This window comes from Cebus imitator, unplaced genomic scaffold (genome assembly GCF_001604975.1).
Source record: "Cebus imitator isolate Cc_AM_T3 unplaced genomic scaffold, Cebus_imitator-1.0 Scaffold297, whole genome shotgun sequence".
Lineage (NCBI taxonomy): Eukaryota > Metazoa > Chordata > Mammalia > Primates > Cebidae > Cebus > Cebus imitator.
Genome location: NW_016107612.1, coordinates 754,648 through 770,349, shown reverse-complemented (window position 1 = coordinate 770,349; position 15,702 = coordinate 754,648). Strand labels below are relative to the sequence as shown.

Here is a 15,702-nt window from a genome sequence, read left to right as displayed (position 1 = left end):
TCCTTCTGAAAAGATCTCAGTTGTCAAGGAACTATTTTTCTTGCCATCGTCGCAGAGATGCCTTTGAAAAAGCGGAAGGGCACGGAGGTTTCGGTCTTGTTTTTGGCGCCTGCGTGGTATCATGGGAACGTGGCGGGGCGGTGAGTGACGTTTGGGGGCGTGACGACCAGGCCGGGAGGCGTTGCCCGCGCGGGAGAAAAGGGACTCCGCAGGTAAAGTGGCTTTGAGGAAGAGCTCCTTGGAGTTCGGCGGACGCCTAGCAAACGCTTGTCGGCCCAGTACAGGATACGGTTAAAGGGAGCTAACTGTGGTGAGCGCCTAATATGCATCCCTGCCTGTAATTATTCACATTGTGGCATGCAGTCAGAGCGACACTTTGAGGAAAATGTATCGCCTTGAACACATTGATTAGAAAATAAGAAAGCCCTAAATTAGGTCGGGCGCGGTGGCTCACGCCCGAAATCCCAGCACTTTGGGGCAGGCGGATAGCTTGAGTCCAGGAGTTCAGGACCAGCCTGGGCAACAAAGTGAGACTCTCCCTCTAAAAAAAAATACAAAAACTAGCCGGGCGTGGTGGCGCGCGCCTGCAATCCCAACTACTTGAGGGGTTGAGGTGGGAGGATCCCTTGAGCCGGGGAGGCGGAGGCTGGAGTGAGCTAAGATCGTGCCACTGCACTCCAGCCTGGGCGACAGAGCAAGACCCGGTCTCAAATAAATCCCGAACATTAAGATAAAGGCAGAAATTCATAAACAAAATTAAGAGAGTTGAGTTGAACCAACAGCTTATTTTTATTTTATTTTTTATTTATTTTTGAGACAGGATCTCCCTCTGTCACCTCGGCTCGAGTGCAGTGGCGCGATCATGGCTCACTTCAGCCTCGACCTCCCCCGCTCAGCTGATTTTCCCATCCCAGCCTCCAGAGTAGCTGACTACAGTGTGGGCCACCATACCTGGCTAATTTTTTGTTTTCGTAGAGACAGGGTTGGACTGTTGCCCAGGCTAGTCTCAAACTCCTGGGCTGAAGCAATTCTCCCGCCCTGGCCTCCCAAAGTGCCTTGTCTGGCCAATAGTTGATTTTTTAAAAATTACTGGCGTAGTGGCTCATGCCTGTAATTCCAGCACTTTGGGAGGCCGAGGCAGGCAGATTGCTTGAGCTCAGGAGTTCAAGACCAGCCAGGACAACATGGTGAAACCCTGTCTGTATAAAAAAAACCACAAAAATTAGCGGGCATGGTAGTGTGTGCCTGTAGTTCCAGCTACTCAGAAGGCTGAGGTGGGAGGATATCTTGAACCCAGGAGGTGGAACTGAGACCACCACACTGTACTCCCGCCTGGGCAACACAGTCTCTAGAGAATAAAATTAAAAAATCAATGGATACCTAGAGCATTTTAGAAAACACATAAAGTGAGCTATGGTATTTCAAGTGTAAAGGGAAATCCCAAATGTTGACATCCATCAGTTGCTGAGCATCTATCTAAATATTATATTTTGTGCCTAGGCCTGTGCCGGGTGGCATGGCTGATAGAAAAGGAGTCTGTAGCTAATGTCATCATTATTAGCAGTTTTTATTCACTATAGCAGTAAGTTGAACATTAACTATGTGTCAGGCACCATATATAACACCTTAGCATGTATTAACTTATTCAGGTCTCATATCAGCCCCCTAAATAATCCAGCCAGAATTTTCAGACAGAGTGGCAAAATATATAAATCTTATTATGGTAGAAAGTCAACAACTTTTTTTGTTTTGAGATGGAGTCTCACTCTGTCACCAGGCTGGAGTGCAGTGGTGTGATCTTGACTCACTGCAACCTCCACCTCCTGTGTTCAATCAATTCTCCTGCTTCAGCCTCTTGAGTAGCTGGGACTACAGGCTCGCACCACCATGCCCATCTAATTTTTGTATTTTCAGTAGAGATGGGGTTTCACCGTGTTGGCCAGGATGGTCTCCATCTCTTGACTCATGATCTGCCCACTTCGGCCTCCCAAAGTGCTGGGATTACAGGGGTGAGCCACTGTGCCCGCCCCAGTCAAAACCTTTTTATATGTAGCTTATTTTTGGATGATTTCTGGAGATGCTATCGACTGGTGAACAGTGTATTCCTTGATTGTTATTAAATTGTCTAAAATAGCTTAGGAAATGACTTCAGTTAAGAAGAGCAGACACATTAAAGAAAGAATTGACTATAGAAGAGTTATGATGATGATTATTCAGTTTGTACGGCTGCAGGGCCCCACAGGGTGATGGGGTGTCCCTTATGCTGTGCTGAGGTGCAGGATCCGAGAAGTAAAGAGATAGGACACTGAAGAACTGGTGAAGAGCATCTGGACTCGGGGGACCACGCTACCTGTGAGCGGAGATCAGCGAGAGCCCCCAATGCCCAGAAGCATCTGTATTTATTATGTACGAGCAGGGGCAGGGTCATAAGTGAGGTCATCATCTACAGGCTTAGTAATAGGGCATACATAATCATGTGAGTCACAAGTGAGGGGGCCACCCCATTATGTCACTTGGGCAGAGAGGTGGGCTGTGCGCAGTAGGGGGTCGTACTGTGTGCAGTAGTAGAGGGTCGTGTACAGAAAAGGTGTCCACCCCCATTAGGCCACTGGCAAGGAGGTGGGCTATGTGCAACAGGTGTCGTGGGCAACCTTTCTTACCTGGGGGCTGGAGACTTCAAAGGATTTCTAATAGAAGGATACTGTAAGCCAATGCAATGGGAGCTGACAGACTTGTGTTCTTCTCTTAAGATATTTATGGGAGGATGATTTGAGCTAGCACAGAAGCAAGAAAAGATTGACAGGGTGTACAGCCTCAGTGACTGGTCACACCAGAGGGGCTCTTCTCCCTCGGTTATTTCCAGGATCTGAGGCCTGAGGTCTACTTTCCACAGGAACTGGATACAAGGTGCTACAACTCCTTTATCAGGAGGAGAGGCTCTTGCTCCAAGCCTGCCATACAACGTATGCCCTTTCAGGCAGGGATGCCACTGCCTGGGTCTTTGGTTCTTGTCCTGGTCTGGCTGTTTTCCCATGTACTGCTTCTGTTCTGTGACTATGCTAGGCATTCCTCCTACTACAAACTACTATATAGTTATATAGAAGAATATATAAATCAGCACTAAATGTATCAGTACAGCTCCGACTACAATACCTATATGATTATATAGAAAGATTATATAGAACTAAGTATGCTAGATATAAGTATTAAGTATGATTATATAAGGTAGATGTATGTAAGCAGTAAGTTATACTTCAGGCATTAATTTTATAAACTAATATATGATTATATTAAAGGATTATATAAAGGAAATAGCTGAGTAATAACACTATAAACTAAGATATTCTTCAGGCACTAATTGTGCCTGGGGTCTAGACAGTTCTCCTTCGGTGCCTATAGCGGGTGGTACCCACACAGCTACTACACACAACTTTACCCACTTGGATATCTATATGAGATAAATTATTTTCTAGGAAAAATGTGACCAAGATTGGGTCTAGGAGTAGAAAACCAAATAAACAATAATCAGAGGAAAATAAAGGTAGTCACTGATCCCCTTCAGAAAGGTTCTGAGTCTGATTACTTTATGTGAGTTTACTTTTCTTTCTGATTAATGTAACATAATATTAAGTTAATTGAGGAAACTGTACAAAATCACAGTACAATCACTCATAATGCCATCATTCAGAAATAATTGAATAATTTTGTGTATTGTCTGTTCATGTCTTCCTGTCTTGCCATCCTCACCCATCCATTAGACTTAATTTATTCTCCTTCCTCATCCATTGTTTAAAAATATATACAGACATCCATAGAAGTTTTGTTTTAAGACAGACACAGCCAGGTGCCATGGCAGCACCTGTAAGTCTCAGCTACTTGGGAGGCTGAGGCAGGAGGATCACCTGAGCATGGGAGATCGAGACCAGCCTGGGTAACATAATAGGACTTGTCTCAGAAAAGTAAGATAAAATAAAAATAAGCCGCACATATTTTACAGAGGAAAAAAAAAAAGCCGGCTGGGCACAGTGGTTTACACCTGCAATCCCAGCACTTTGGAAAGTCAAGGTGGGTGGATCACTTGAATTTAGGAGTTCAAAACCAGCTTGGTCAACATGGTGAAACCCCACCTCTACTAAAAATACAAAAAAAAAAAAAAATTAGCCAGGTGTGGTGGTGGACACCTGTAGTCCCAGCTACTTGGAAGGCTGAGGCAGGAGAATCACTTGAACCCGGGAAGTGGAGATTGCACTGAGCTGAGATCTTTCCACTGCACTTCAGCCTGGGCAAGAGAGTGAGACTCCATTTCAAAAAAGAAAAAAAAAAAAAATAAGCCAGGCACAGCGCTCACCTGTAGTCCTAGCTACTGGGAGGCTGAACCAGGAGGATCCCGTGAACCTAAGAGGTGGAGGCTGCAGTGCTCCTATGATGGAGATGGTGAATAGCCACTACACTCCAGCCCATCTCTAATATTAATATATTTAAAGATACAATAGGCCAGGCAAGGTGGGTCACACCTGTAATCCCAGCACTTTGGGAGGCCGAGACAGGCAGATCACAAGGTCAGGAGTTCAAGACCAGCCTGGCCAATATGGTGAAACCCCATCTCTACTTCAAATACAAAAATTAGCTGGGCATGGTAGCGGGCACCTGTAGTCCCAGCTACTCAGGAGGCTGAGGCAGGAGAATCTCTTGAACCTGAAAAGCAGAGGTTGCAGTGAGTGGAGATTGTGCCACTGCACTCCAGCCTGGGGGACAGAGCGAGACTCTGTCTCAAAAAAGTAAAATAAAGTAAAAATAAAGATACAATAGACACACACTGAGCACATTCTTTAGCACTGTGACTTTTAAGATCCATCCATTGTGCCAGTGTGCATGCAGTCCATTGCTTGTAACTTCTGCTCAGTTTCCAGGTATGTCCCAACCACATTTTATTTGTCCATGACTACAGTAATGGACATCATTATACCTGTCCCTTTAATGATCCATGTAAGAATTTCTTTCTTTTCTTTTTTTTTAAGATGGCGTTTTGGTCTTGTTGCTTAGGCTGGAGTGCAATGGCACGATCTTGGCTAACTGCAACCTCTGCCTTCTGGATTCAAGTGATTCTCCTGCCTCTCAGCCTCCCGAGTAACTGGAATTACAGGCGTGTGCCACCACACCCAGCTAATTTTGTATTTTTAGTAGAGACGGGGTTTTACCACGTTAGTCAGGCTGTTCTCGAACTCCTGACCTCAGGTAGTCTGCCCATCTTGGCCTCCCAAAGTGCTGGGATTACAGGTGTGAGCCACTGCGCCTGGAGAATTTCTTTTGCATACACATGCAGTAACAGAATTTCTAGCTATTCAATCCATGCATAAACAATATGTAATGTGACTAAATGGCTCTCCAAAGTAGTGTACCCATTTACACTCATATCAGCAGTGCATAAGGATCTCTGTAGTCACATCCAAACACCAACAATGGATGTTATTTTACTTTCTGAACTTTGTCAGTCTGATAGGTATACAATGGTAATTCATTTTATTTATCATGTGTCTGATTACTAATATGCTGGCTTATCTCCTCATAGGCATTGAGGCTTCTTTATTTTATTTTTATTTTTTTTTGGAGATGGAGTCTTGCTCTTTCATCCAGGCTGGAGTGAAATGGCACAATCTCAGCTCACTGCAACCTCCACCTCCCAGGTTCACGTGATTCTCCTGCCTCAGCCTCCCAAGTAGCTGAGATTACAGGCACCCACCACCACACCCAGCTAATTTTTGTATTTTTTAGTAGAGATGGGGTTTCAGCATATTTGCCAGACTGGTCTCGAACTCCTGACATCAAGTTATCTGCCCGCCTCAGCCTCCCAAAGTGCTGGGATTACAGGTGGGAGCCACAGCACCTGGCCATTCTTTATTCTAAAATTGCCTTTTGGTATCCTTTGCCCAAGTCTCTATTAAGGTACCTTTCTTTTTCTTATTGATTTGCAACAGTAAATAATATGTCTAGGTATTAATAATCCCTCATTGGTTTTAGACACTGCAAACATCTTTTCCCAGTCTGTCAGTTAATTTTATTTATCAATGTCTTCATTGAACAGAAGTCTTAATTTTTTTTTTAACTTTATTTATTTTTTTGAGACAGATCTCATTCTGTCACCAGGCTGGAGTGCAGTGACGCGATCTCAGCTCACTGCAACTTCTGTCTCCCAGGTTCACTTGATTCTCCTGCCTCAGCCTCTTGAGTAGCTGGGACTACAGGCATGCACCACCATGCCCACCTAATTTTTGTATTTTTAGTAGAGTTGGGGTTTCACCATGTTGGCCGGGATGGTCTCCATCTCTTGACCTTGTGATCCACCCGCCTCAGCCTCCCAAAGTGCTGGGATTACAGGCTGAGCCACCATGCCCAGCCTTCATTTTTATTTAATTATTTCCTTTCTTTTTTGTGTTATGATTTGTGCTTAGAGGTTTAAAGAAGTTATTACCCACCCTTTGTATATTCATTAACTGCATAGATTTATATTATACATTTATGGTTCAGTCCTTCCAAAGATAGACTTTGCATGTGGCATGGGTAGGAAATCAGTTTTATTTTTCTCCTTAGAGTAAGCCAGTTTCATTAATGTCAAATGTAAATTATTATTTCCTGAATGGTTTATGAAACACCTTTATTTTATATTAAGTTTCCATATATACAATGTATCTATTCCTGAACTCTCTTCTTGCCCACTGTTCTATTTGAAAGTTCTTATGCCAATAAAACCCAGATTTGGCTGGGCACGGTGGCTCATGCCTGTAATCCCAGTACTTTGGGAGGCCAAGGTGGGCAAATCACGAGGTCAGGAGTTCAAGACCAGCCTGGCCATCATGGTAAAAACCCATCTCTACTAAAAATGCCAAAAAAAGTAACCAGGCATGGTGGTGCCTGCCTGTAATCCCAGCTACTGGAGAGGCTGAGGCAAGAGAATAGCTTGATCGCTTGAACCTGGGAGGCAGAGGTTGTAGTGAGCCAAGATTGCACTACTGCTCTTCAGCCCGGGCGACAGAGTGAGACTCCATCTCAAGGAAAAAAAAAAACAAACAGATTTTTATTAGTATTGTTTTGTAGTGTACTTTTTTTTTGTAATCCCTCCCAAAGTACTGGGATTACAGGCATGAGCCACCACATCTGGCCTGTAGCATGTCTTACTATCTGACAGGGGAATCTCTCTCTTTTTTCTCAAGTCTAATTTGGCTACTATTCACTGACCTTATTCTTCTATTTAGAATTTACAGTAAGTTTGCTGAGTTTCTCAAAAATATTTAATTAGTTTTAATTGTGATTGTATTGTAATTATAAATTAGTTTAGGAAGAATTAATAATATAATCTTTATAATTTAAATATATATAAATTTATATATATATTTATAATTCATATATATATGAAATATAATTAACAATATAATCTTTATTGTCATCCCTACGAAAAATACATACTATCTCTCCATTTCTTATTAAGGTCATTATTTGTCTTTATGCTTCTTTTTTTTTTTTTTTTTTTTTTTTGAGTTGGAGTCTTGCTCTGTCGCCCAGGCTAGAGTGCGGTGGCGAGATCTTGGCTCACTGCAGCTTCTGCCTCCAGGTTCACGCAATTCTTCCGTCTTAGCCTCCTGAGTAGCAGGGACTACATGCATGCACCACCATGCCCGGCTAATTTTTGTATTTTTAATAGAGACAGGATTTCACCATCTTGGCCATGCTGGTCTCGAACTCCCAACCTCTGGTGATCTGCCCACCTCGGCCTCCCAAAGTGCTGGGATTACAGGCATGAGCCACCGTACCTGGCTGCACATACCTTTTCTCTGAATGCTCATACCTCTTATTTGGTGTCCTTATTGCATTGACCAGGATCCTCAGGACTATGTTAAACGTTAGGGGTAATGGTTGGCATCTTTGCCTTATTCCTTCTAATGAAATGCTTTTAAGGTTTTTCCCACTAAATATAATGTTTCCTTTGAATTTCTGGTATATAACTTTTGGTCAAAAGAAGGAGTTACTTTCTACTTCTAGTTTGCAATGACACAAATGTTTATCATGATTAGATATTGATTGGATTTGAGGTGTCAGCCAATTCAATTACAGAAGAAAAAGTAATTAGAGTCATAAGAATTGGAAAAGAAAAGGTAAAACTTATTTGCAGATGATGTAATTATATAACTTGAAAACTCAACAGAAAAAATAGGAAATTTCTATAGAGAACTTAATAAAGTATCAATATATAAAAATAATATACAGAAATCAAAAGCTTTCATCTTACTAAGAATAATCAATAAGTAAAAATGGAGCAAAGGATTTGCTAATAAGGTATTGGGATAACCGAACAGCCATATGGAAAAATACGTATTTGAATTGCTTTCTCATCCCTCATCATGTAATGAGCTTGAATCATTCTGAAACCATCAACCCCTGCCCCCGTTGCCCCCAGTTCATGGAAAAATTGTCTTCCACAAAACTATTCCCTGGTGCCAAAAAGGTTGGGGACTGCTGTTCTAAAACACATCAATAGAAATTTTGAAAACTAAAGTACAAATAAAAAAACAATAAGAACAGTGTGTGAGAGATGTGTGAAAAATATCTAACATATCCATAGTTTGAGTTCCACGAGGAGAAAATAAAGAGAATAAGGCAGAAAAAATATTTGAAAAGATACTGAGAATTTTCCAAAATTGATTAAAAATATTAACCTACAGATCCAAGAATCCCAGTAAACCTCAAGCAGATTTGAGAGAGAGAGAGAGAGAGAGGGAAAGAAATACCTAGGTATTGTCAAGCTGCTGAAAACCTAAGACAACCAAAAAAACCTTATAAGCAGCTAAAGGGAGAAAGCACATTACATTTACAGGAACGAATAAGAAAAATTACAGCTTACTCTTCAACAGCAACAATGGAAACTAAAAAAAAAATGGAGTAACATCTTTCAAATACTGAAAAACAAATTACAGCCTAGAATTTTACTGAGACAAAAGAGTCTTCAAACATTTGATAGCTGAAGAAGATAAACATATTTTCACACAAATAAGAGTTAATTCATTTCCAGCAGATTCACATCACAAGGAATACTAAAGGACATTCTCCACACTGAAGGAAAATGATCCTAAAGAGAAACACAGATCTGTAAGAAGAAATGAAGAGCACTGGTAAAGGTAAATGTAAAATCATCTAAGACTAAATTATATGTTTAAATCAATAATAATTGTGATAATTATATCATAATAAAAGTAAAATTCTATGATAACAATAACATAATGGGGGCATGGAATTATATTGTTTACTAGAATTTAGATGTTTGTTCCCCTAAACTTCATGTTGAAATTTGATCCCCAATGTTGGAGGTGGGGCCTAATGGGAGGTACTATGGTCATGGTTGGGGGATTCCTCATGAATAGAGTAATGCCCTCTTGGGAGTGGGGAGCTCTTATTAGTTCCTGTGAGAGCTGGTTGTTAGAAAGAGCATGGCACCTCCCTCCTCTTGTTCTTGCTTCCTCTCACCATGTGATCTCTGCACATGCTAACCTAGATTTATCTTCTGCAGTGTGTGGAAACAGACTGAGGTCATCATCAGAAGCAAATGCTAGCACCATGCTTCTTGGAGAGCCTGCAGAACTGTGAGCCAAATAACCTCTTTTCTTTATAAATTACCCAGCCTCAGGTGTTCCTTCATGGCAACACAAAAGGTCTAAGACATTATTGTAAGGTTTTAGACATCTTACAGTATGTATAAGATGTGGTGAAATACTAATTCAAAGCACAGACAGTCCGTGATTACAGTGGTTTGACTTACAATTTTTCAGCTTTACAATGAGTTCATTGGGATGATTAAATGCATTTTCAACTTAACAATATTTTTGACTTACAATGGGCATATTGGGACATAACCCCATGATAAGTTGAGGAACATCTGTAGATTATAATNAAAAAAAAAAAAAAAAAAAAAAAAAAAAGGAAAAGAATAAATTAAACATGCATATAGCGATCTAGAATAACTACTAAAAGAACATGCAAAAATAGGTTTAACTAAAGAGCTAAGAGAGAGATAAAATAGATTTAAAACACTTGATTAAACTAAAAGAAGAACAAAGGAACAAAGTAGAGGAAGAACAAAGGAACAAAGAACAAACGGGATAAAACAGAACTTACAGCAAGATAATAGACTTAAACTCAATTATACCAACAATTACATTAAGTGTAAATGCACTAAATATGCAATTAAAAGACCTAGATTGGCAGAATGGATTAAAACAAAATAATATTCAACTATGTTTTTTCTTTTTTTTATTTGAAAAATAAGAAGCATGCTTTAAATATAAGATATGCAATCACTGGCAGTAAAAGAATTCTAAAAAGATATATTATGCAGATACCATAAGAAAGCTGGTGTGGCTGTATTGTTAGTCAGCTAAGATTACTTTAACACAGAAATATTACCATAGACAAAGGGGGACATTTCATAATGACAAAACAGTCAATTCTTTAAGAAGATACAATTATAAATATGTATGTACTTAATAACACAACTTACAAGGAGAAATAGAAAACCAGCTCCCTCCCTACTCTCTCCCTCCTTCCTTCCTTCCTTCCTTGCTATCTTGGATAGCAAGATCCAAGACAGGATCTTGCTATGTTGCCCAGGCAAGAGTGCAGTGGCTATTCCCAGATGCACTCATGGTATACACTATAGCCTTGAACTCCTGGTCTCAAGGGATCCTCCTGCCCCAGCCTCCAGAGTAGCTAGGACTACAGGTGTATGCCTCCATAACCAGCTTCAATTTCTTTCTTTCTTATTCTAAAGAAGGCTATTTACAAAACTATCTCAGCTAACATCACTTACTGGTGAAATTGAGCACTTTCCCTCTGGGGTTGGGAACTGGATAGTGATGTTCACTCTAATCACTTCTATCCAACGTCGTACTGGAAGGCATCACCAGTGCAATAAGGTAAGAAAAAGAATTATGAGGTATAAAATTGGAAAGAAAAAAGTTAGAGTCATTATTTGTAGATGACATAATTATGAGTATAGATAACCACAATCAAATGGTTAATATTCATGCATGAATTTAAATAGTTCAATGGATATAAAATCAATATACAAAATATTGATTATATTTTTATGTAACTGCAACAATTAGAAAATGAAATTTTAAAAAGATACCACTTACAAATAGAACCAAAATATCAAATTCCTAGAAAAAAGCTAATGAAAGTTTTATAAGATTTCTCCACTGAAAACTACAAAATATTGCTGAGAGAAATTAAAGAAAATATAAATAAATGGAAGAATATGCTGCTATATGCTTAGAGCGACGGAGTAAGTATTAAGATGTTAACAATTTGATCTATACATTTAATGCAATTCCAATTGAATTCTCCATGGGATTTTTGGTGAAAATTGACAGGATGATTCTACATTTTATATGTAAATGCAAGGACCTGGAATAGCTCAGGCAATCTTCAAGATGGTTATCAAAACTGGAGACTTACACTTTCAAATGTAATTTTTTTTTATACTTTAAGTTCTGGGGTACATGTGCAGATCATGCAGGATTGTTATATAGGTATACACATGCCATGGTGGTTTACTGCATCCATTCTTCTCATCTACATTACGTATTTCTCTTAATGTTATCCCTCCCCAAACCCCCCACCTCCTGCTATCCCTCGCCTAGCTCTCCCATCCCCTAGTAGGCCCTGGTATGTGATGTTCCCCTCCCTGTGTCCCTGTGTTCTCATTGCTTAACAACCACTTATGAGTGAGAACATTCAGTGTTTCGTTTTCTGTTCTGTGTCAGTTTGCTGAGAATGATGGTTTCCAGCTTCATCCATGACCCTGCAAAGGACATGAACTCATCCTTTTCATGGCTGTATAGTATTCTATGGTGTATATGTGCCACATTTTCTTTATCCAGTCTATCATTGATGGGCATTTGGGTTGGTTCCAAGTCTTTGCTATCATAAACAGTGCTGCAGTGAACACACATGTGCATGTGTCTTTATAATAGAAGGATTTGTCATCTTTTGGGTATATACCCAGTAATGGGATTGCTGGGTCAAATGGTATTTCTATTTCTAGATCCTTGAGGAGTTGCCATGCTGTCTTCCACAATGGTTGAACTAGTTTACACTCCCACCAATAGTGTAAAAGCATTCCTATTTCTCCACATCCTCTCCAGCATCTGTTGTCTCCAGATTTTTTAATGATCGCCATTCTAACTGGCGTAAGATGGTATCTCAATGTGGTTTTGATTTGCATTTCTCTAGTGACCAGTGATGATGAGCATTTTTTTCATATGTTTTTGGCTGCATAAATGTCTTTTTTGTGAAAAGTATCTGTTCATATCATTCGCCCACTTTTTGATGGTGTTGTTTGGTTTTTTCTTGTAAATTTGTTTAAGTTCTTTGTGGATTCTGGATATTAGCCCTATGTCAGATGGGTAGATTGCAAAAATTTTTTCCCATTCTGTTGGTTGTCAAATATCAAAATTTAATACAGTTAGTATTGGCACAAAATTTAATACAGTTGGTTTAGGCGGATAGAACAAAATCTAGAAACCAGCCAGGTGCTGTGCTCATGCCTGTAATCCCTGCACTTTGGGAGCCCAAGGCGGGTGGATCACCTGGGGTCAGGAGATCGAGACCAGCCTGGCCAACGTGGTGAAACCGCATGTCTACTAAAAATACAAAAATTAGCCAAGCGTGGTGGCAGGTGCCTGTAATCCCAGCTACTTGGAGGCTGAGACAGGAGAACTGCTTGAAGCTGGGAGGCAAATGTTGTAGTAAGCTGAGATCACACCATTGCACTCCAAGTCTGGGTGATAAGAGGGAGACTTTGTCTCAAAAAAAAACCCAAAAACCAAAACTAGAAACCAACCCATATGATTTATGACAAAATTGCTACAGAAATTCAGTAGGGAAAATGATGATCTTTTCAATAAGTGGTGCTGATATCCATATTGTAAGAAATTAAAGCTTGATTCTTACCTTATAACATACACAAAATTAATTTTAGGTGAAGGGTGGACCTGAATGTAAAAAGTAAACAATAAAGTTCTAGATAAAAACCTAGAGAAGTATCTTCAAAGCCTTGAGATAGATAAAGATTTCTTTCTTTCTTCCCTTTTGTTTTTTATTAAATAGAGACAGGGTCTCGCTATGTTGCCCAGGTTGGTCTCAAACTCCTGGCCTCAACCGACCTTCCCACCTTGGCCTCCAAAAGTGCTGGCATTACAGGTATGAGCTACCGTGTCCAACCAAGATTTCTTAAATAGGATAACAAACCCACTAACTTCAAAGAAAATATTAAAAATTTTGATTTTACTGTATTGTAACTTTTTAAAAGATATTAGAAATACAACTTTATTCTGATTCTGAATGAGAAGGAATGGGAATGACAGTAACAAGATTTCACCACTGAATATGCGATATGACTGTAGTGTGTCATATCTGAAACTCAAGAAGAAATCAACTGTGTTCCAAAACAGCTAAAAATGCAGGTCCAAACAATGAAGGTATTTTTTGAACTGCTGCTTTACTCTGAAGCCCATTCATGTCCTTCAGCATCCCACAGGTAATAATAAAGTGGCACACACACTGCACTGCTGACATCCCAGGACAGCTTCCTGTAAAACTAGACTCTGACACTGAGCTCCAGCTTCATCCTCACAGGCCGTCCATCATCTTCATCCAGGAGGGCGGTTGTCTGAGCAACCTCTAATTCGTGTTCATACTGTACTGCCACAGCTGGGTCCATGACAGCCCTTGGTAGGGCAAGAGCAGGCATGGTAACCAACTCCAACTTACGGTCTCTGAAGAGCTTCCTAGCAAACCAGAGGAAGGACTTTTCAAAGTTGTAGTAACTTTTCAGCGAGGTGTAGTGGCTCATGCCTGTAATGCCAGCACTTTGGGAGGCCAAGGCAGGTGGACCACTTAAGCCCAGGAGTTTGAGACCAGGCTGGCCAACATGGTAAAACAGTGTTTCTACAAAAAAAAATACCAAAAGTAGCTGTATGTAGTGGTATAACTGTAGTCCCAGCTACTCAGGAGGCTGAGGTAGAAAGATCACTTGAGTCCAGGAGGCAGAGGTTGCAGTGAGCCAAGATCACAGCACTGACTCCAGCCTGGGTGACAGAATCAGACCCTGTCCCAAAAAAAAGTGAAAAACAAAAAGCACAAGAAACAAAGTTGCAGTTTTTGTTTTTTGGTAGAAATGTTATAGGATTGAAGATTCTTCTTTTGGTAGAAGACAGTTGATTTTGCCTTCACTTTTCTGTATACTTAATATCCACCTTGTTGCCACACAACACGATGAGGATGTTCACACACTCAGACCAGATCTCTGTGCTAGTTGGGCACATTCTTGTAAGTAACTCTTGATGTTACATCAAACATTATCATGACACATTGGGATTGGATATAACAGCCATCTCTCAATCCATCAAAATTATCCTGGCCAGTTGTATTTATTTATTTTTTGGGAGGACAGAGTTTTGCTCTTGTCACCCAGGCTGGAGTACAATGGCATGATCTCCACTCACTGCAACCTCCGTCTCCCAGGTTCAGGCGATTCTCCTGCCTCAGCCTCCCAAGTAGCTGGGATTATAGACACCCGCCATCACCCCCAGCTAATTTTTGTATTTTTAGTAGAGATGGGGTTTCACCATGTTGGCCAGGCTGGTCTCAAACTCCTGACCTCAGGTGATCTGTCCCCATCGACCTCCGAAAGTAGTGCTGGGATTACAGGTGCCACTGAGCCCCACCTATACATTGAATTTAAAAGGTCCTCTGTTGGTGTGAAACACAAGCGGATAAATGTCAACACCCAAAGTGGCTCCATCATTTGGAGCCAAATGATGTTTCATGGATGTAGTTTTTCCAGTACCAACATCACCAACCAATACAAGTTTGAACTGGTCTTGGGGCTCTCCTTGGGCAGCCATTGTCATGTTCCTTCTAGAAGCATCTCCACGCCAATATGACTTGGCTGGAAAGATGGCAGAAGTGCAATTGTTATCATTTTAAAAATTGGTCAATTAAAAGACATTATGAGAGTGAAAAGACAAACCAGAATTTGGGAGATGTTTGCCATATATACATTTTAAAAATCTTGTTTCCAGAATATATAAAGAGCTCCAATAAATTAATACAAAAAAGTTGAAAAATCCAATTTTGAAACATTGGTAAAAGACCAACAGGCACTGTACCAAAGAATATGTTCAAATAGCCAATAAGCATATGGAAACGTGCTCATCATATCTGGTTATCAGAGAGGAGCAAATTTAAATCAGCATATATTACTACACATCTACCAGCGTGCCTACAAAAAAAAATTTTTTTTTGAGACTGAGTTTCACTCTTGTTGCCCAGGCTGGAGTGCAATGGTATGATCTTGGCTCACCACAAACTCTGCCTCCCGGGTTCAAGTGATTCTCCTGCCTCAGCCTCCCGAGTAGCTGGGATTACAGGCATGCATCATCACACCAAGCTAATTTGGTATTTTTAGTAGAGACGAGGTTTCTCCATGTTGGTCAGGCTGGTCTTGAACTCCTGACCTCAGGTGATCTGCCCTCCTCAGCCTCCCAAAGTGCTGGGATTACAGGCATGAGCCACCACGCCCAGCCACCGTGGCTAAAATTTAAGCACTGACAATGTCAAGTGTTGGAGAGGATGTGGAACAACTGGAATTTT

General features: G+C 40.6%; 1 long non-coding RNA gene and 1 pseudogene across 1 annotated transcript; one reads left to right on the top strand and one right to left on the bottom strand.

Annotated features, from left to right (window-relative positions):
* The first annotated feature begins 6 nt into the window (after window positions 1-6).
* Window positions 7-9,877, top strand: LOC108285414. The gene is made up of 3 exons (XR_001817571.2): window positions 7-212; window positions 9,065-9,167; window positions 9,557-9,877. It is a non-coding gene; the product is annotated as an uncharacterized LOC108285414 (long non-coding RNA).
* A 3,660-nt stretch (window positions 9,878-13,537) lies between these two features.
* On the bottom strand, window positions 13,538-14,540 carry LOC108285413 (annotated as a pseudogene).
* Between the last annotated feature and the right edge of the window lie 1,162 nt (window positions 14,541-15,702).